The sequence below is a fragment of the Sorex araneus genome, chromosome 3 (genome assembly GCF_027595985.1).
Source record: "Sorex araneus isolate mSorAra2 chromosome 3, mSorAra2.pri, whole genome shotgun sequence".
Lineage (NCBI taxonomy): Eukaryota > Metazoa > Chordata > Mammalia > Eulipotyphla > Soricidae > Sorex > Sorex araneus.
In genome coordinates this window covers 56,097,275-56,121,115 of record NC_073304.1, presented here as the reverse complement: position 1 = coordinate 56,121,115, position 23,841 = coordinate 56,097,275, and positions in this window count along the sequence as shown.

The window sequence follows — 23,841 nt, the reverse complement described above, 5'->3', positions numbered from 1 at the left end:
AAAACAAGAAAATGAAAGAAGACATAATGAAGCATGTCTTGGGCATTTCCAAATGCCTTTATACCGTATTTCATTTATGAAAACCAATTTGGTAAAAATATTTTCATATATGTTCATAATCTGTCAGAAAATAATGCACAAACTACCATTTATACATACTACCATGAGTAACCTAATGTTTGAAAATTTTACTATTTCATGCTGATTTAGTGATATCTGATTCAATGAATGTCAGTTATTTGAAAAAGCAGAATACTAAATAAGCATATTTACTTATTTAGTCTTTTGGGGAGCTCAAGTGGTGGATTGAGTTTCTTGACTGTGTCTCGGGGCTTGCTCCTGGCTCGGTGACTCACAGGGTTTCTGGACCCTATGCTGCCTCGGGTTCAAACCAGATCAGCTGCTGGCATGATATTAATGCTTTACCTTCTGTACTATCTCTTCAGCCTAGTTGATTTAGTTCTGATTTTTAATATGCTACTTAAAGCTAGAATTAAGAAAATAATATACGAGCCTGAGTGATAGCACAGCAGAAAGGGTGTTTGTCTTGTACGTAGCTCACTTGGGTTTGAGCCCCGGCATCCCATATGGTCCTCGGAACACCCTAACTAGGAGTGATTCCTGAGCACAAAGCCAGGAGTGACTCCTGAGCATTCCTGGTTGGCCCAATTATTTGAAAAGATTTCAGTGCACATATTTTTAAAACTCTGTGTATAGTCCTGTTTGCTGGGAATGCATATTCCAAAAATAATATTAAGGTCTTTTTCTTAAACTATTATTCTGATAAACAGCTGTATATAAAAATTAGGTGAATGTCCTGAGACAATACAGTTGGTAGGATTCCCGCCTTGCATGAGTAGATATGGGTTTGATCTCCAGCACCACATTCGTACTCCAGTATTACCAGGAGTGATCCCTCAGAAGACAGTCAGAGGAAGTTCAAATATAGATAGGTGAAGGTTCACATCATCAACAGCAACAACAACAAAAAATTAAAAAGTGAATATTAAATAAAAAAAGAAAAAAAGAAACTGATAACTTCATAAAGAGAAAGTCAATCTTAAATTTCAAAAAGATTTTTACATATGCTAGCACTTTCAAATTGTACTAGAACTACAAAATTAAACACATAAAAATTGAAGAAAAAAAAGATCCAAAGGCAAAATTTCTTGAAAAGATTTCTAAATGTGAAAAAAATCAAAGAAATAATAATAAATTATGATGATTCACAAGATAAAAAAAAATTTTCTCTATAAAGGGGTGTTCAAGACAAACTTCTAATGAGATTTTTAGAATGATGGAATCTGTGGAAAGGCCATTACATTTTTTAAATTCAAGAAATGCTGACATTTTAAGGAAACTATGAGTTAAAATGGTAATAATGTCAAGGGGCATTTTAAGTTATTGAGCTTTCAGTAATAAGTGAAAATTTACATTACCATACTAAGTGAAAATTACAATTTCAGATAAAGGGATTATCTCTGCAAAGGAAGAGTACTTTTCTTTCTCACAACAGAAACAATATAACTATGGATTTAAAAGCAAGACTCAGAGTTCAGGGAAATATTGGAGATTTCAATAATTTTAAGATCAAAAATGAGGTTTTTTTTTAATTTTTAAATTAAATTTTCAGCTAGCTGATGAAGATCTGACAATTCAGAGTCCGGCCTTCTGAGTAGCTCAAGATTTCAGTGCCATTATTGACAAACAAATTAGATTTGTGTGTGTGTGGAGTTTATAGTAACTTCCAGTAGAGCATTTAATAAAAAGTTGGACATATCCAAAATAAATTAATATTGTGTAAAATTCAGTCCATTAGCAATTACAGATGAGAATCAGGATGTATTATGTAATGTTTCAGAATTGCTTATGATCATATATTCAGAGATCAGAAAGATTTCTCAACTGGTAGAAATCTACGAAACATGTGCATGACATGTTTGAGTACAATCCCATGGACTCTCTTATCCCCCCAAACACTGTAGCGTGTGACACTGTCAAACTCTTCCCCTATTTCCTGCAACTCCCAGGACCACACGCTAATGGCACTATCTTTGAAGAGTGGTCTCAGCCCTCTTTCCCCCAACAATTATGGGATGAATCTATAAATATTAAAAATTTGGACTGGAGCTATAATACAATAGATAAGGCATTTTACCTTGCATGTGGCCAACCTGTGTTCAATACTCGGCATCCCACTTTATCCTCCATTCACTGCCAAGATAATCTCAATGCAGAGCTAGAAGTAATTCTTGAGCATTGCCTGGTGTGATGTCCACGACTCCCTCCCCCACCTACAAAATAAAATATTTAAAATGTAAATGTGTGAAAGTAATATTTTATTTTAGATCACACATTTCACATATTAAAGATTGTATGTAGTTCATTATTGATATGTTTTGAATCTATGAATTTTATTGTGGAAAAATTATGGTACCAGACTTTTTACAGAAATGTTCATTTCACTTCAAACTTTTAAAATATTCTACATTTTAAAATCTCAGAGGCAAAACACTGACCTTTTTAATTTTTTTCATTTTTTACATTAAAAAGCTATTAGTCATTAAATTTGACTAAATGCTTTCTATCCATTATTAAAAGACTCCTGTTATTTTTTACTGATTATACAAGGACTGAAGTTAGTAAAGAGTTTTTTTCCTCACAAACCAGGGGATTTTTACAACTGAACAGATAAAAAAAATCTTAAGTATTTACCCCCTAAATCCTTGTAGAAAAACACTTTCAAATATGCTCACTGACATTACCCATTATGCTAACATTTAGATCTCCAATAGACATTTTTCGATTACTCACTGTAAGTAATTGCTTTCCTGAGATTACAATTTAATTAGAATTTTAGTGTTTTTGAACTACAAATTGTAGAAATATCTTAATTCACTCTCACGGAAAGATACTCATATTATCCATGAATAGATAAGTAAGTTTACATTTGAGAGTAAATATTTGTTTCTGAATACTTACAGTCACCTTTTTGGCACCATCGAGATGATGGAAAGCCTGGGCAAAGTGCTAAGAGAACAATATATGTAGCAAGTCTGGGTAAAGTAAGAACTAATAAATAAGAGAATGGTTTCTAAAAACTTTATGTACTGGAGAAAGGAAAACTATCTCTGCTGTGGGATATTTTAAATAATTTTTAACTTTATAGAACAAGCATAGGCAGGGGATAGAGATAATATAGCCAGTAGGTGCTTGCTTTACTGACTAAGGTTCCATCCTCTGCACTACATATGATCCTACAAGCCTTCCATTTAGTGATCCCTAAACATGAGCCAGGAGTAAGCTCTGAGCACTGCCAAGAGTGGTCCCAAAACAAATCACTGTCACTGTCATCCCGTTGCTCATCAAATTACTCAAGTGGCCACCAGTAACATCTCCACGTGAGACTTATTGTTGCTGTTTTTGGCATATCGAATACGTCTACGGGTAAATTGCCAGGCTCTGCTGTGGGAGGGAGATACTCTCAGTAGCTTCCCAGGCTCTCCAAGAGGGGCGGAGGAATCAAACCCGGGTCAGCCCCGTGCAAGGCAAACGCCCTATCCATTGTGCTATCCGCTCCAGCACCCCAAAATTAATAATAACAACACTAATAATAGTAGTAGTACTGTAGCACTGTTGTCCAGTTGTTCATCGATTTTCTCGAGAGGGCACCAGTAACGTCTCCATATCCAATACACCATGACTAGCTTGCCAGGCTCTGCTGTGTGGGTGAGATACTGTTAGTAGCTTGCTCAGCTCTCTGAGTGGAAAATAATAGGAGGAGGAGGAGGAGGAAGAAGAAGAAGAAGAAGAAGAAGAAGAAGAAGAAGAAGAAGAAGAAGAAGAAGAAGAAGAAGAAGAAGAAGAAGAAGAAGAAGAAGAAGAAGAAGAAGAAGAAGAAGAAGAAGAAGAGGAAGAGGAAGAGGAAGAGGAAGAAGAAGAAGAAGAAGAAGAAGAAGAAGAAGAAGAAGAAGAAGAAGAAGAAGAAGAAGAAGAAGAAGAAGAAGAAGAAGAAGAAGAAGAAGAAGATAAACAGAACCAAAAGGACATTATACTTTTTTTTTTTTTTTTTTGCTTTTTGGGTCGCACCTGGCGATGCACAGGGATTACTCCTGGCTGTGCACTCAGGAACCACCTCTGACAGTGCTCAGGGAACCATATGGGATGCTGAGATTCAAACCCGCTGCGCTATCACTCCAGCCCCAAGACATTGTAATTTTTTAATCTTATTTTTAGATTACTTCAATGTTAGAGAACTGAAGTTCACAGTTTAGATAGTGTCCTCTGTTATTTGTTTGGGAAGCATAGTTTTACAGAAACAGAACTATGACAGCCATTTGTATACACATTGTCTATAGCTGTTCCTAAGTTGTTAAATTGCTAAATTGAGTATTGTGACAGATACAATATCACTCCCCACATCTGAAGTGTTTAACTTTTTTTTTTCTTTCTGGGTCACACCCGGCTATGCTCAGGGGTTACTCCTGGTTCTGCACTCAGGAATTACTCCTGGCAGTGCTCAGGGGACCATATGTGATGCTGAGAATCGAACCCGGGTCAGCCCCATGCAAGGAAAATGCCCTAACCGCTGTGCTATGGCTCCAACCCCTAACTTTTTCTTTTTAATCAATCTCAAGCCAGAGAGACAGTACAGTAGGCAAGGTGCTGGCCTTGCCTGCCACTGACTCAGGTTGATCCCAGCACTGCATCAGGTCTCATATTCCCCACCAGAAGTGATCCCTAAATTCAGAGCCAGGATTAAGCCCTGAGTACTGCCTGATGTGGCGCAAAAACAAAAAGCCAAAAATAAAAACCAGTCTGTGTTGTATTACTCTGGGATTATACAAATTAAAGACAAGATTAACATATTATTGTCTTGGTGACTTTGTTTAAAGTAAAACAAAGTAAAATTTGTTAATAATATATTTCTACTAATCAGTTCTTAAGTTCTTATATGAGTGCATATATGTATTATGCACTTGTGATTATAGTTGTGAAAACATTCATAGCTCTATCCCTCAATATATTCACTCTCAAAGAGATAAAAATATACACTAAAACTATTAAATTCAATAAAGATAATTACAGATAGCTACAAAAAATACACTAAAACTAAAGATACTTACAAATAGCTACAAATAATATACTAAAACTATTAAAATCAATAAAGATAATTATAAATAACTACAAATAATAATTACAAATTTGGAGATGTTGAGTCATGAATTTTTATACCAAAGTCTCAGCAAATATGTTGTTTCTAAGTCTTCAAATAGGATGAAAACAACACATCACTAGCCGTAAGTATGTAGGCAATATAATTCTAAGAATGCATATATTCCCTACTATAGTCATCAGTGTACTCTTGATTTTTGGAAAGCCTTGCAATATACATGGTTTATTGACAACCTCAGTATCATATCTATTTTCAGTAACATGTTTTGGTGTAAATTTTTCTAGCATCATGCAAAAATTTCAGATTATTTAAAAAAATACCATAAAGGTGTATTGTAACTGTTTAATATACTTGAATTTTACATTTTTAGGAAAATTTGTGTTTATCCTCATATCTCTACGAACTTTGTAATACATTCCTAAGAAAGAGCCAATTTACAAATCATTTTTTGTAATGATATTTGATTATCTTCATTACCTCTAGTCTATAAACTCCCTTTGTGTATAGGTTAAATTTGGTCAAGGAAATTCTTGTTAGATTCCTTTCAGTAACATGCTGCCTGACAGGTAAATTGAGTAATTATTTGTTGAATGCTTAAAGAGATGGATGGCTCCAATGTCAGGATTGAGTAAAATTAGAAGTCTCCTTTTTTGAGGGGTTGGTGATTGGGACACACCCAGCAGGTGTCCAGCCTTGCTTATTATTCAAGGATCACTTCTGGAGGGCTGGGGGCCTGGGGATGCAGAAACAAAGCACCATATATGATGCAGAGATCAAACCTGGGTTCAGCAGTGTGCAGAAAAGTGCCATACCCTCTGTACAATTACTCTGTTCCTAAAATGGAACTTAACAGGAGTAAAATATTTTTTTAAACTTTTTAAGTTAAATCACCATGAGATAAGTTACAAAGCTGTCCATATTTGGATTTCAATCATATAATGTTTCAAACCTTTCCTTTCACCAGTATACATTTCCCATCACCAATGGCCCCAGTTTTGCTCCTTCCATGCCCCCCAGCTCCAAGTGAGTAAAATATTTGCTACTACAAAAACATTTTCCAACATTTATAAATATCAGACAAAAAGTAATTCCTAGTTGATTATCTTCTGAACTTGGATAATAGCTGCAGGCAATGACTTATTGTTAATAGTGGATTCTAAAATTGTTTCCATGAAAAGTGCATTTGTTTGACTTTATGTAAACACCAAGAGCAAACTCAGTACAACATGAAAAATATATTTATTCAAAAGATTATTTTGAGAAATAAACACATAATACATTTTAGGATATTACCTAATCTGTAAACTTATTCATTAAATTATATAGTTATTTAATTTGCCCTGTTCTTATATATTTAGAAAGATGATGCATATATGCATTTGACAAAAATAGAGATTGTGAGTATAAAATCTGACAAATTTCTAATGTACCATTAAAATAAAATTCAAAAATTCTCAGTTTCTTTATCTATAAGAGAGAGGCCGTAATACACTCAACCTTCTCAATTTATGCAAATATGAGAAATAAATTAAAAGTTTTTAAAAATTTCATAACTTGTATCACTTGTCACTTGTCATCCCGTTGATCTTTGGTTTGCTCGAGCGGGCACCAGTAACATCTCCATTTGTCCCTGTCATGTGCTAGTGCAGCCCAGTGATATCTGCTTGCTCCAGGCACAGGAGCAAAGTTTCATAACAATATTTAATAAATTTTAAATAATAATTGGTTATTTTATTTTTATAAATAAAAAGTACTATCCACTCAAATATAAAGACTAAATCTCTTAGTTAAGGGTCATTCCTTCTCATGGTACACTACTAATAGATATTATAGGGTATTTTTTATGCCATGGTGGAAAGAGATTATAAGTAGTTGATTTCATTATTTCTTAGTTCCATACCCATCACACATTTGTTCAATTTTGTACCTCACAGTGAATGAGGAAATAGTAATGAAGATTTTACTAAGCTGTTTCAACATTAACACTTTATGGTTATAATACAAACACAAATGCAAGTTTTTCTCTCTAGGTACATCCTTTAGTTCTTAAGAGATTCTGTTCTCCAAAGGCACATCATTTCTATTATTTATAACTTTATTTTTATTATGTTTATTTTACTGTCTTTAATACCACATTGGATATGATTTGTACTCAAACAAGTACAGGTTTCAAGTATGCAATTAGACAAGTAAATACAGAAGTTACAATTATTGCCATAAACACACAACACCTTCAAATGAATTTATATTTATTTGAAATGAGTAACATAAACCTCCCCCAGCAAAGGTTTAAGTAAATTATAGTTCAATTTAAAAATAGGTATCATGGTGGATAGCATAGCCCAAGGAATGACTCATCACATATATCTGCAAATCTATATCCTTTGACTAACATCACGTTCCCTCCCATCCTGCTTGTGGTAATTACCATTCTATTTTCTGATTCTTTGAGTGCGACAATTTTAGATTTATTTTACTTAAAGAGGTTTTCTTTTTTTTTTTTTGAATGCTGGACCTCATCTTTTCATGTGTATATTAGCAGATCACACACCAAAGAATCAATTACCTTTTCTCACACTCTATTGGATTGCATCCACCCTTAGTCCCACTCTCCTTTCCTTCTAAAAACCTCAATTCAACAGACAAATCCAATAATTGATTTTAGCTTTGTCTATTTTGTTTGTTTTTCTATACTATACATACAAGTAAAATAATCCAGTATTTGTTTTCTCATTCTGATTTATTTCACTATATAAGATCCTGTCTGGACTGGAGCAGTAGCACAGTGGGTAAGACGTTTGCCTTGTACACAGCCGACCCAGATAAAATTCCTCTGTCCCTCTCAGAGAGCCCGGCAAGCTACCAAGAGTATCCTGCCCATATGGCAGAGTCTGGTAAGTTACCCATGGCGTATTCAATACGCCCAAAACAGTAACAACAAGTCTCACAATCGATACATTACTGGTGCCCGCTCAAGCAAATCAATGAACAATGGGAGAACAGTGCTACAGTGCTAAAATCCTACCCAATTCCACCAAAGCCACAAGTTGTATATTCATTATTATGTGGCGTGGGCTCTTGAAATGTTCAGTAGCCATGAGCCGCTTCCCCAAGCAGGCCGGCCAACCAATGACACTGGGTGGACAAAGGAGAAAACAAGGGCCAGGAAGGGTGGTGATAAGTTGTAGTTTATTGCGATTTAATCTACCTCTGCCTCCTTCCAGTCTCACCCGCTCCTGTATTCCTTCTCTTTGTGCACACTTTACAGCCTTTGTGATAGAACAAGGCATGAAGTGTTGGTGGTAGCAATTACACATAGGTGTGATTATACGATAGACAGATGTAAAGTCCTTCCTTTAGGGAGAGCTTCTAGTACAAATTCTCATCCAGCAAGGTGACCAGCCTACGGGCAAGATACCATCTAGGGGTGCATTTCTCCTTTACTTAGTCTAATAACCATTTAAACATTCATCTTAATTCTACTAAATAATATTAATAATATTAGTCATTTTGTATGGATACAGTAAGAGATATATTAATCTTTCAGGGTACCCCTCCTAGGGACATCTTACTACACATCCTAGACTACAGTCCTCAGGCCAGATTAGTCCTTCTTACCCCCAGCAGGGTCCTTATTCAGTTACTTCTTTTTTAGTTCATGACAGTCTTTCCATGACTGTGCTATTAACTTAGAAGTTTTATGGCATTTGGTCTGTTCCTTTTCTATGCCAATGTAGCTCAAGCTTGCCCTGGGTCTGTCAAAGTCCCTTCATTGGGACTCTACTTTTGGGATGCTAGGAAATAAGGGTAACTGAGGTTTAAGTCGAGTAAATATGACATGCCCAGGAGTAAAAATTATTTGGAGTCAATTAACTCCCAATTTACAAAAGCATAGCGTTTCGTCTATGTATAGACAGCAAATATCTATACATTTGTGTCTATACAAAAAGACACTGCTCTAAAGTAAACTATGCAAAGGATATAATGGTAGGAGAAACACAATATTTATCCTTCAAAGTACAAATAAAAAATTCATAGTCTTAGAGGAATGTGACCTTACAAGTCACTGGGTCTGAGTTGGGGATAATGGTCATTCACAGATAGGGGAAGCAGAGCACAGAGAAAGGTTAAAGATAAACACAGAGGATTAGGAGTGCTTCGGGAGCACTGTGTTGGGTGTAACCCCCTAAACCTAAACTCCTTGCAGCAGGGGTGGAGGAGAAAGAACAAACTAATGTTAAACCTAAAATGTTTAGAACTATATTCCACCAACAAGTTTCAAGAATTCAACTTAAATAAAAGAGCTGACTAGTATTCCATTGTGTATTCATAACAAATCTTTTGTCTAAACGTCCTTTAATGTTCTCTTAAGTTGTACCCATATCTTGGCAATAACGAATAGTGCAGTAGTGAATGTAAGAGTGCATTTATTTTTTTCTCATATTGCATTTACCTTTCTGTTGAGCTAACATTGGTTTGATCAGTAAAAAGTCCCTTCCACATAGTCCTTCTTTTACATCTGACTCTGATTCGTTTTAGTCTTTCCTTCTGCAAACTTCAGTACAATTAATCAAGTCTAAAGGATTATTTTTGTTTCATTTTGTCTTTAACCTTCGCTTTGTTTCTCTATTTCATATATATTAGTCAGATAATCTGGTGTTTGCTTTCCTCTTATTACTTATTTTAACTTAATAATCATAATCATGTCATAAAAGACAAGATTTCATCTTTCCTAATTCTTTTGTAGTCATTAAGTATAAATGCATAATTTTAATTTTTTACTAAACAATTAAGTATATGGTTATTTTCATATTTGGGCTATTGTGTTGCAATGAACATAGATATGTATATCTTTTTTATTTTTTTGTTTGGAGGCCACATCTGATGGTGTTCAAGGCTTACTCCTGGCTGTAGACTGAGAGATCACTCCTGGCAAGTTCAGTCTCAGTGTGAGGTCAGGGATTTAATCCGGTTGTCCAGACAAACAACCAATCCACTGTACTAACCTTCCTTTCTGCATATCTTATCAAATTAGCATTTATCTTTTTTTCATGTAGCTACCTGAGTATAATTTCTGGTGCCTTGAAAGGTAGCTGCCTGGGTTTGATCAATTTTTAATATTTTCAAATATTAAACCCCCAAACTGTTTTCCAAAGTTTACATTCCTACTAAGAGCAATGATGTGTTTTCTTTTCTTCACGTCTTTGCCCATGCTTACTGTTTCTGGTCTTTTACAAATTGTTGTTTTCACATCTGTGAGATAATATCTCATTGTTATTTTTATTTGTAATTATTTTATAATTAGTATATATTAATTTTTATCATTAAGCACTAATTTGAAGGTGTATGTGTCTTTTTTTATCTTTCCCATGCAACTTTTGATTGAATTGATTTTCATGAGTATTTTTTGTATATTGGATGTCATCTTATGTCAGTCAAATAGGGCAAATACTTTCCCTTTAAGTTTATTTTCTCTTTAAATATTTTCTCTCTAAGTTTATCATATGTATGATTTGCATATTATAAACATTACAGATATCTGTGTATTAGTGCCGTTTCCTCTTACAGTACTTAGATAATTCTTTCCAGTATATATTCAGTGGAGTCTGTGGAGGCTTTATGCTGTTCATTTTGCAGCCTGGTCTCTCTCTCTCCATGCATCTGCTCCTCATTCTGCCCCTACATTCTTCTTCCTTTGTCTCCCTTGCTTGTCTCTCCACGCCCCATCTTGCTGCCCTGCTCTCTCTCTCCAACTCTCTCGTCTTCCTCCAACTCTCCATCACTGGCGGTAGATGCTACACCCATCCAGTAGCAAAATCAATGTAAGAAAGCCTTTCCTTTGCTCACAGTCAAAATGCCACTTAAGGTGTTTTTATCCTTTCCTCAGTCCAATCATTTAATTAACATCTTAATTCTACTTCTTAATGTTACTGATTTTGTATGGACACAGTAAGAGATAGATTGAGCTTATAGGGTGGCTCTCTTGGGAACATCTTGCCACAAACTCAGACTACATTGCAGGCCAGATTAATCATTCCTAAACCTAGCAGGGTCCAAATCTTGTTATTGCTTTTTGGATCATGACAGCATTTGTCCATGATCAAGGTCTTAACTTATAGTTAAGCATTATGGCACTTTGGCCAGGCCCATTTCAATAGCATTAACTGTCTTCTTGTGTCCATACAAAAAGGACATTTCTCTGAATTAACTATGCAAAGAACTTAAGGAGAAGAGAAAAGCAGTATTTACAAGCCAACAGAGCACAAAGAAAGAAGTTAAAAATTAACACAAAGGAATAGGAGCACTGTGATGAGAGCAACCCAATAAACCTAAGCCTCTTGTGGCAAAATAGAAAGGACAAAGGAAAAAACAATGTTATCCGACACCTTATCTTAAAAATATCTTACCTTTTCCATCATTTCATCTGAAGTTTCCAGGCCAGAGTAATAGTGCAGCAGGTAAAGCATTTGACTTGCACATGGCTGACCTAGGTTTTGTCCTTAACATCTCATATCGTTCCCGGAGCACCGTCAGGAGTAATATCTGAGTGCAGAACCAGGGATAACCCCTAAGTATTGTCAGGTGTGATACAAAACAAAAAAAAAGAAGAAGAAATAATCTTTGTTTTCTTATATAACATTTATTATATTGAGGCATATATGTTCCATATGCTTCATTCCCACTTTATTATTTTTATTTAAATTTTATCATCTTTTCTACCTGTGAATATGATAATATGATTTTGTATTTAATTTTATTGATATAATGTATTGCATTAGTGCATTTATAAATATTTAACCAATTTTTCATCCATCAATTATGACCAACTTGCTCATTATGTATGATACTTAAACACATTGCTTGATTTAATTTTAAAACTTCTGCATCTATATTATTTAGGTATATTGGTCTGAAGTGTTTTTTTTTCCATGCTCTATTCTTGCATGATCTTTGGCTCTGCACTCAGGAGTTACCCCTGGCGGTGCTCAGGGAACCATATGGGATGCTGGGACTCTAACCTGGTTCGACCACATGCAAGGCAAACACCCTACCCACTATGCTATCACTCACATTTCCTTTTCCTTGCATGATTTTGGTATATTAGTAATCTTAAACTCATAAAATTTGTTTGGATGTATTGCCTCTCCTTCAATTCTTTGGAAGAGCTTCAGAAGTGTAATTATTAGGTTATCAGAAAATGTGATAAAACACACTAGTGAAACTATCTTATACTAGCTTTTTATTTTATTTATTTATTTTTTTACTTTTGGAGACTTGATTAATGTTTTGTTCTAATATCTTTATTTCTAATTATTCTATGTGTATTTTAAAACTGTTTTAGGTCAAATTCCAATTTATATCTGTATTAGACCTATTCATTCTGACTTCTCATTTAGTCCTATTATTTTCTTATTGATCATGAGTTTGGAAGATATGTTCATTGATGTAGATATCGAAGTCCCTTACTACTATTGCAAATTTGGTTCAACATTTGTAAATACACTAATGCAATACATGCTATTAATGTCTTTCTTAGGGTTTGTTAATATTAAACAACTTAGTTGTTAATAGTTGCTTAATACTATTAAACTACTATTGATTCAATAAGATTTCTGGCCCCCATATCTTTTTATCTGGAACCCAAAGAAGCAAATGTATTTCTTGTTTCTATTCCATAAATCTTTCATATTGCCTTCTTTTTAAAAATTCATTTATTTTTCTCTTTGCTGGCTTTTTTGAATGTTTTACCCTACCATATCTTCCAGCTCATTGATTCAGCCCTCAAGGTTGTCAAATATAATGTATTGTTATGTGTCTGCCTAATTTCACTTAGTATAAGTTTCTTCAGGTTCATCCAAGTTATCACATATTCCAGAGTTGTGAAATTTGCAGGAGAATTGTTCTGCTGTGTGCTTAGACCACATTTTTTAGTCATTCATTTTTGTGTAGACATTTATGTTACTTTTATCCCTTGGCTATTGTATATATTGATGCAGTGAAATTCTGGTATGTCTAAGATAAGTGGTTTCAGTTCCTTTGTATAAATACCCAAAAGTCGAATTGCTATGCTTGTACTATTTTTCATATTTTGAGGAACCTCCATGTTGTTTTCCACAGTGACTGAATCAAAATACATTCTTATAATAGTGTACAAGGATTCACATTTTCTCGTATTTTTATCATCTATAAGGCATAGGAACAACATATTTATTCAAGCATGTAACTATTCGTTCTTCTATTAGTAAAAATATATTTTTTTCTTTAGAAAAATGTGGGTAGGGCTTTTGCTTGCACATAGCAGATCCCAGATTGGATTCCCAGCATTCCATAAGGTGCCCCAAGCACTGCCAGGAGTAATTCCTGAGTACAGGAGCCAGGAGTAACCCCTCTGCATCACCGGGTGTGACCCAAAAAGCAAAAAAAAAAAAGTTTTTATTCTTTGGCCTATTTCAGTTTTCAAATCACAAAATTTTCTGTGTAGTTTGTCTTTTTTTCCTCCTGCATATTATTATTTTCTAACCTTCTCGATTTGTGTTTGATGTATGAGATTAATTTGGGGGGCAGTTTCCATTATTTGTTTCAGATATATATTTTCTTTCATCTGTTCTACTTGTATACTCATATCGCATGTATTATGATATTAGTAGAAGTCCTGAAGATTTTGAATACTCTTTTTTTTTGTCATTTTTAGCATTTGTTTTTATGCTTATCAGTTTCAAGGATTCTATTGATATAGTCCCTAGTTAGAGATTCTTTCTTCACCTGTGCCTAGTTTTAGTAAAGTATCCCAGAAAATCCTTCTTCACTTTGATTGCAATATTGTTATTTAACATATAGATTTTCAGTTCTATTACAATATTTTTAATATCTATATTTTCTTTTTATATTCAAGTTTGTCCTTTAGGGAAGGTTAGGTGGGGTGGGGTGGGGGCAGAGATTGTGGGCAGCCTTTTGCCCTAAGTTCATTCCTTTAAAAAAAAAAAAGTTGATTTTTTTTCTCAGGGGGGCTTGTTTATCATAGAGACAAAAGGCATCTTTAAGCCCTTGCCTGCAGAATTGGGAATGAAAAAGACTTCAGGATTACCTTTTTGAGGAAATCAAGCAAACAATGTCAGCCTCGTGTAGGAAAAAGTGCAGTTTATTTTCAGGGCCGCCCTTCGCTCTTCACCTACTGTCATGGAGGCAACCTTTTTGCTTTTGACATTTGGCTTCAAGTTTGAGTTAAATAACAATTTTGAGTGAAATGACAAAGGTAGAATTCCTTTCTCTCTTATATTCTGGATGATTTGTGACAAATTTTTAAAAGGAAATGTTTGGTCATACTCTCTTCCCCACCCCCTCACCCCATTTCTTCTGCTTACCATGAATGAATAATGTCATTAAAAAAAAAAACATAAAACAGTGCATAGTAAAAGAGAAAGCTCAGTGAGTAGGGTACTTACCTGCACACTGCTAACATGAGTTTGATCCCTGGAGCCCTGCATAATCCTCTGAGCAAAGCTAGTGTGATCTCTGAGCACAGACCAGGAGTAATTCCTGAACAGCAACAGGTATATAGCCCCACAGACACTTAAAAAAAAAAAAGAACCCAAAAGAATCATGCAAAATCTATTTCATATCAACAAGATTTATAAATCATGACCCACTAGTTTTTTTATGATCCATTAGTTTTTAAAGTACATCAATCATAAGTATCTCAAAAGCAGTGCACAAATGGAAGAAGAAAAGAAACAAACCTAAAGCAATCTAGAATCTTTCTGCTGTTTGAAATGAAACATGTAAAATTTGTACTGGTTTTTATAGAACTAACCCAGAAATTAATCATTGTGTCATTTATTTTGATATAGATGTGTAACAAAGTGCACTTTATCATTAGAATCTTTAAAAAAATTGTTTTTTAGCCACTGTTGTTTAAGAAGCAAATTAAATCAGTGCCTCAAGTAAATTTTCTTGACAGTAACCATGCAATTATTAATTCAAAATTGAGCACAAACTATAACCTTTCTAATAACAATTTTAAATAGACTATCTGAGGTAAGGTTGACATATGGTCACTCAAGGGATGAGATATTTTGTATTAATAAAATTGAAAGCCTCTTTATCTATATGAAACCCAAATATGTATATCATAGTATTTCATAGGTATTTCATCTCCAAACAAAATCTTCTCTATTTTGCTTATTATATAGAAGTCTGAAAGTAATATTGCAGAGTTGCCACCTTTTTCCCTGCTAGTTTCTGCCAATGTAAGTATTAGAATACAGAAAAGCTACAGGAAAAAGGGTATTTCTCAGAGATAAATATTTCTATTAAGAGTAGTGTGCTTCCAGTCATATAAAAATTTGGAGAACCATACTCGGTATATTTTTTCAGACATACCAGTAAAATTGAGTAGTACACAATTCTCCAAAATCATAAATTAGTCCACAGAGGCTCCTCATTTATTCTCAGTTGTATAAGCAGCCACTGAATAGCAGCTTTTTTTTTTCTTTTTGGGTCACACCTGGCGATGCACAGGGGTTACTTCTGGCTCAGCACTCAGGAACCACTTCTGGAGGTGCTCAGGGGACCATATGGGATGCTGGGAATAGATTCAGGGCCGGCCACATGCAAGGCAAACGTCCTACCCATTGGGCTCCAGCCCCCTCTTTTTTTAAATCTAGGTCCTAGTCTAGCTTTTTATCTTCTGAATGTTTTTATTTTCTTATTATACATAGAAACCATAATCTCTCACTATCCAATCTGACTATATTTGAAAAATGGGGTCTTGTGGCAGTAATGAGAGGTTAATGGAATTGCAAGATTGAGTTTAAATTGCAACCATCATTTTACAAGAGAAACAAGATAGCTCTCTCTGTGATTTCCATCTCTGCCTCTGTCTGTCTGTCTCTTTCCTCTCTCTGCAAGTGCATGGCGGAGCCTGGCAAGCTGCCCATGGCATATTCAATAAGCCAAAAATAGTAACTACAAGTCTCACAATGGAGAATGGAAACGTTACTGGTGCCTGCTTGAGCAAATTGATGAACAACTGGATGATAGTGTTATAGTGATACAGTCTTTCATAAATATTAATTATATAATTTTTCATTATAAAAACTGCTTTTGATTTAATAGTAAATCTTCCCAGTATTTAGTTAAATGAGCCAACTCCCACTTGGATCATAAAAATATGTAGCTAGTGCACCTATACACTTAAGGATGGTGAAAAAATCTGCAAAATTCCTCATGAGAATTAAAGTTTTGAAATCTCTATGTTTTTTTTAAATTTTTTATTAGTGAATCAGAGTGAGGTACAGTTACAAACTTATGAACTTTCATGTTTGCATTTCAGTCATACACTGAATGATTACATCCCTCCACCAGTGCCAATTTTCCTCCACCAATGTTCCCAGTATTCCTCCCAGCACCCCCACCCCATCTCCCACCACCCCACCCTGCCTCTGCGGCAGGGCATTCCCTTTTGTTCTCTCTCCTGTTGGGTGCTGTAGTTTGCAATAGAGGTATTGAGTGGCCATCATGTTTGGTCTATAGTCTACTTTCGGCACACATCTTTCAAATCGAGTGGGTCCTCCCAACATCCTCTGCTAGGTATTCCCTAGTATATTTATTATGGAGCACTGACTTAACCTTAATTGTGTGTTCAAAAGAGTGTGGGTGCATGCAAGGTGCACTCCATGGCCATGAGCTGCTTCCCCACCCTGGCTGGCCGCTACCAAACAAACACATGAAGGAAGAAACAGGGCTACCAAGCTGGCTGGTGATCAGTTGCCATTTATTCCAATCTCCATCCCCATTCCATTGGACTCACATTGCTCTTACCCCAGTATCCCACACTCCATCCAGTTTCAGTCTACTCATCTAGTTTTACTCTCTACCCCATTCCAGTCTTACTTTCTCTTCTCTCAGTTAATTAAGAGCCCAACTCCAAGGTTGGGGGTAGCAATTACAGATAAGTGAGATAGCACAATCAACATATGTAAAGCCCTTTCTTCCAGGGGGCAGCTTCTTCTAAAACAAAGATCTCATCATGTTAGGAGATCCACTCAAGGGGGGAATTTTATCTAGGAGCATATTTTTACTTTGCTTAGCCTATATCCATTTAAATAATCATCTTAAAATTCCTCCTTAAAAATCTTTCAAGTCATTTTGTATGGAAACAATAAGATATATATATATATATATATATATATATATATATATATATATTCAGCTTATAGGGTGGCTCTCCTGGGGACATCTCACTATAGATGCCAGACTACAGTCCTCAAGCCAGATTAGTACTTTTTTTTTGCTTTTTGGGTCACACTCGGCATTGCACAGGAGTCACCTCCTGGCTTTGCACTCAGGAATTACTCCTGGCGGTGCTCAGGGGACCATATGGGTTGCTGGGAATCGAACCCGGGTCAGCCGCGTGCAAGGCAAACGCGCTACCCGCTGTGCTATTGCTCCAGCCCCCAGATTAGTCCTTCTTAACCCCAACAGAATTCTGATCCAGTTACTTATTTTTTCGGTCATGACAGAGTCTCTAGTTTCATGACTAGACTGCTCTAATTTTATGGAGTTTGGCCTGTCCATTTTCTGTGCCATTGTAGCTCATAGCTTGCCCAGGGTTTATCCAAGTCCCTTCATCGGGACCCTGCTTTGGGGATGCTAGTACCTAAGGGCGACTGAGGTTTGAGTCAAGTAAATATGACAGATGCCCAGGGGTAAAAATTATTCAAAGTCAATTAACTCCCAAGTTACAAAAACATAGCATTAACTGTCTTCCTGTGTCTAAACAAAAAGGCCATTGCTCTAATAAAGTAAGCCACAAAGGACATGAAGGAAAGAGAAAAGCAATATTTCACTTACAAATACAAAACCCAGAGGACTCTGAAGAATCTGATTTTACAAGTCACAAGTAGGGAAAGCAGTGCACAAAGGAAAAGTTAAAGATGGATACCAAGGAAGTGGGAGTGCTTTGGAAGCATTATGATGAGTGTTACTCAGAAAATCTAAGCTCATTGTAGTGGAGGAGAAAGGGTGAAAGAGGAAGGATGGAGAAAAGATTAACTAATGTTAAAACTAAAATGTTTAGAACTATAATCCAACACTGAATTAATATCCGATTAAATATTATGTACCATGTTCACTGAGTAAAGAAAATATGTATTATATTTCTGGAAAGATGTTCTAGGGAACCACCTTTCTAGCTTTTGTTCACTATATAAACAGGGCATTTCTCTGTTTTGTAGAATGTAATGTCTCCAAACCTGGCAGAGTACCTGACACACTGAATGTGCTGGATAAATATTTTTTTTAAAGAAATGAAGGTTCAAGAGTTCATCCTATGCTTGTCATTTCTAAAAAGGATTTTACCATTCCTATGACATTGTTTTCTAGTATATCCTTTTCCCTAAAACACAGAAAAATCATTTTCAAAGTGAAAATGTAATTCTAACAGAAGCTGCTTTTGGTGAAATTCTGTTCATTACTTCCTGCTTGCAAAGCATTCAAGTTTCCCCAAACCTCAGTGGTGTGATAGTTTATGTCTGTATTCTATGATTTATTCATTGTTATAAGCTAAATAATAAGTGCAAGCTTCCAGAAAAGATCATATTAAAAGGTATTGAGTCATGAGTTTTATGAATTCTGTATATTTATGTTTAGAGCAGATGTAGAAGTATGAGGTTGTTTTTTTTTTAATGAGACTATGAACTAAAACAATTAAATTCAGAAGTCAAATGAGTACTTTGTTGGGAAAAAGGGGACAAGAAGTTGCAAAAGTTTTAACTTTAATTATAGGTGATAAGATATGGAGGGTAAGTAGATGAAGATTTTTACCAGTTATGTTATATTTAGGGTATTTCAACTCATCTTATACTCACAATATCTCACGCCTATTCCTAGGTTTCCTAGGAATGAATGAGCCTCACCTTGGCAAGATGTCCAAGTTGAGGCTTATTCCAGTTCCACGGCAGAACACTTTCTCTTGTCATAAAGATCGAAGAAGTTTGTTTTTCCTCAGGTTAAACCCAATTAACTAACAAAGATGGTGACTCCAACAATCTAGTGAATTTAGGATGAACTATTGATGACAAATGATGCTGTCAGGTCTTCTTAATTGAGGTCGAGTTTTCATTTATCTTGCAAATATGTAAGTAATGGGTTGTATAGTTTGGCATTATATAATTTAAGAATTATGTCTTTGCAATCCTTTCACATATCACCTATAATGTACACTACATACTCGCGTATTGCTTTTCAAAAATAAAATAGGGTATTTTCTTTTTTTTTTCTTTTTGGGTTACATCCAGCGATTCACAGGGATTACTCCTGGCTCTGCACTCAGGAATTACTCCTGCCAGTGCTTGGGGGACCAAATGGGATGCTGGGATTTGATCGGGGTCAGCCGCATGCAAGGCAAATACCCTTCCCGCTGTGCTATTGCTCCAGCCTTCAGGGTATTTTCTTTTAACTTTATCTCTATTAAAAGGTTTCTGAGTTTTTAAGAGTTATTTTTTTTTAATTCTTAACACTAATTGTAACTCATTGATGTTAAAATAGATTAATGCTATGCAAAAAATATATGTATTTTTCTCCTTTATATCCCCAAATTGAGAAATTTAAACTGGGATGCTTTACGTAAACTAAAGTGGATGTGAAATCACGTGAATTTTAATGTTTTAGCACCCTATAAATTATATTTTTTTAAAATATGTGAGACTTCCAAACAAATAAATATAATTATTCAAACTAAAATTTTCAAATATAAAATATTCTAACTGATGTAGGCGGGTAGACAGGGACAGGCCCTCGGCAATGAAACCAAGGTAAATGAAATTTCTGGGAAGGAAAATTCTAAGGCTAACCCAACTTGTGAATACAGAAAGCAAGGCCTGAGATAAGACCTTCCTCGGTGGATCCTCCCCATGGAGGAAATCCCTCAAATTCCCTCGGACCTCTGTTAAAATCCGATTAATTTTAGTGATTCAGCCCAGAAAAGATCCAGCAGGACCAAAGGTCAAGAAAAGGAGTTTCAAAGGCCGTACCCAATTTTACCCACATAGCAATAGACTCTTATCTAGGTAGATGTTCATATGAGGGCAGGTGGAAAAACCCTATAAAAGCTATCCTGACCAAAACGAGCTTGCACATATGCTGCTCGAGCCCATATGCCACTTGTGCCCACGTGACCAGGCACACAAGTCACCTGAGCACATGTGTCACTCCCTCTAGAGATGTGTACTTTCATGCTTTCATGTCTAATGCTGGGATGGGTGTGGAGGGGCTCCTTCTGCCCTTTGAGAAGCCTGGGTTCTCTCTTGAGCATGTTACTCTCCACTTTCTCTCCCTCTTTCCTTCAAGACCTCCAATAAAAACTGTGTGATCTCACTGCTCGTCTATTCCTGAAATTCCTTTCTGTGAGATGAGACAAGAACATGAAGAGGAGGGCAGGTTAAGGGTTAAATTTGCCTTTGTAAATGCTTGGCTGCTTTGAAAGATGTTTTGGAGACCTCCCTACCTCTGGGCAGGAAACTGTCACCAAATGGGCCAACAAACTGCCCTAGGAACTGTAAGCAAACATTTGCAGGGAAACAGTTAATAGTCAACAAATGTTGAGATAAGCAAATGAAGTGACCTATCTGTGATCCCCTTTGATCTATAGGTGTGATTTCCCCTTGATCCAATAAGGTGTGATTCCCTTTGATGCTGCAATATGTGTGATTTTCCTTTTTCCCCCAAAAGGGCATAAAAACAGCTCACTTTTTGAGTTTGGGGCCTTCGGCTTTGCCGCTTTTCAGGCACAGTTGAAGGTCCCGATATAGCTATATTGGTTTAAATAAACCCCGTGCGTTTGCAGAAAGAGTTCTCTTGGTTTTGTTCTTTTGTTTCTCCGAGCCTCCCCAGGGCAGAGATCTGCCAGCCCTAACAAACACAGTAACCCTGGGTCTGTGTAACCCCACAGGGTGACAGAGGCAGATCAGGAGAAAGTGACTTGTCTTTCTCCTCTCCACTTCACATGAGCCACCCGTGGGAACCATGGACATCAGTTTGGTGACCATGGTAGGACATTGCAGTGGAGAAGGAGGTAATCTGTGGAAAGACTGCTGTAGAGGTATGCGTCCTTGGAAATCTCTAGTGGGGATGGGGGAGCAATGTCATAACCTCTGTGTGAATGTGTGTGCAGATTCTGGAAAACTAAGACAGAAGATCAGCTCCCAGGCAGAAAATCCTTCCCCACTCAGTCTTAGTCGAACTAGAGAAACAGCTAAACGTCAGCTGAAATGCTTCTGAAGGCCTCCAGTAGGTTTAGCTCTAGGACATTTAAGGGAAAAAGAAAAAAAGGAGTAGTAAAGGCAGGTAAGAATCCAGGGAAAGAGGCAACAAGTCGGACCAGCAAGGCAGGGAAGATGTAGCAAGCTAAGAAAGGCAGAACTTTTTCCAAGGAGTAAAGTGTGTGTTTTTTTTTTTTTTTTTTTTTTTTTTTTTTTTTTTTTTTTAGGACACAGCACTAGGTTCAGATTGGGCACATAGCTGTGGATCTGCCAGAGGCAAGGTTTGCCTAGGGATGCCTACAGTGGAAGCAGAGAACTTTGGTAGAGACAATACAAATCCAATGAGCCCTTGATTACAGGCCAATATACAAGGGGTTAGAGTCTCCTCCGGAGAGGCCAAAATAAGGGCCAATATAGCAAGGGGTTTGAGTTCCTTTGGGAGAGGCCAAGGTGATAGACCTGTGTTGCTTGAATATTCGTGCGGTCAGAGGCGCTGAGATAAGGCACGCTGAAGAAATGTATTGAATGGAGGACTAAGGCTCTCTCTGGCTCTTAGCAAAGGCAGAGGGCCTCATGCATCTCCTTTTATTGATCATGGCACTTCTAAAGGGCACAATACATTGACTTCATTAAAGGCACCAACAGATGTTACAGGAAGAACATTGAAACAACACTATTTCCTTGTATCTGCAGGCCAGTAATCTAGGCTTCAGGAAAGAAGATACAAAACCAAAACCATAACCTTCCTTGGGCTAAAAGCACTTGGATTTATATCCCAAAGACTAAGCTGGACTGCCACAGAAAATCTACATGTCAATTACAAAACTAGGCAGCACCTGAAATCTACATCACCAAAGACTAGGCTGAGTCAGAGCCTACAATTTACAATATCAAAGGTCAGGCCTGGCTAACACTTGAGATCTGCATGTCAAAGACCAGCCACACTTCTGTGAGAGAAGGAAAAACTAAACTGCCTTCTTCAATATACTGAAATTATTTTCTGAAGGCAGCTTGAAGGGGGAAAAGTGTTCCTGTCTGTAGTACAGTCTACGTGGGCTCGCCCTGGTAGCTCAGTCCATCCCTAACAGACCTGGAGAAAGGTTTTGCCAAGAAACCATCCATTATCATAGGTTATTGCTGGCACTCAGAAAATAAGGGAAATTCTACATCAATTCCCAAAGATTCTCCTTTGGGTTGCTTATTAAAACATTGGAGAAACTTCCAATTAGGTAGTTTAAATAATGAGCATCTTGTTAACCTTTATAATACCACATAGCTTGACTATAAAGTAGAGCATAGGGCAAGATGCCAGTGAATGGCAGTTTGTATTACCAGACCATTTTGCGCTTAGATCTTTTTGCAGGGACAAAAGAAATGGGATTATCAAAGCAGAGAAGGCAGGAAAATGCAAGATCATATGATTAACTGCTTAATATTAGTAACAAAGATGTGCGTCAGTCACTAAGGCAGCATATTGCCCGCTGTGTCATGTAGGTAAATACTAACTCCCTGTCTCAGAACTAGTAATTTATCATGATTTAGTTTGCCTGCTTATATTAAAAATCACTTTCTTGACCCATTTTTTAACAAGCAGGAAACAGGCTGGTCAGGCTGGGAAATAGGGCAAGGTTCTCAATTGGACGACAAGGCTAACTTTGCCCTGGGAACTGCTTCCTTTCTCAGTCCATCAGTTTTCTCCCTGCCATTTTTTGAAGGGTCAGATCACTCTATCAACTGCATATGTGTGCACATGTACATGTGCTGTTTGTAGTCAATTTATTGTCTGTCTCTCTCTATGTGTGGAACACTCAAATATCAGAGCCGCGTTGAAATCAGAAGTAGAAATCCTTAGACCCAAGCAAGCATCATCATCATGAGAGGTCAGAGTGATATGCAACCCAGCGATTTTAACAGTTTAGGTGTTTTTGGAACTTGTTAGACAAAGTTTAAGCAGAGTTCTTGTCAGAATGTTGAGCCTACAGAGAAATAGAAATTCTCAATCTAGATCTTACTGGAAAAGGCTAAAGCATCCTTGAAGTTCTCTCAGCTTAAAAACCTGTACTGTTTAGAAAGGGCGGGGAGCAAGAGGCAAAAGCAGCAGAGAGACAAGAACTTTGTAAGACAGTGCAGAGTTAACCTTAATGAGAATTTTGGTTGCTTTATAAATAACAAAGGTAGAGAAACCATTAAAAATAAAGTTTTCTTATGTTTTCATAAACAGTGGCAGTTTAAGTGTTTTCTTATGCTTGTACCAAAGTTTGGTAAAAATTAAGGGCCATTTTCCGTCCCTGAAAGCATGTTTGTATTCTTATGGAATTGTTAAAGTATCTGGTGTAGAAAGTTAATGATTTGAAATAACTAAGGTACAAGAACTTTTGAAATTAAGCCAAGGAAGGTTTTTTCATG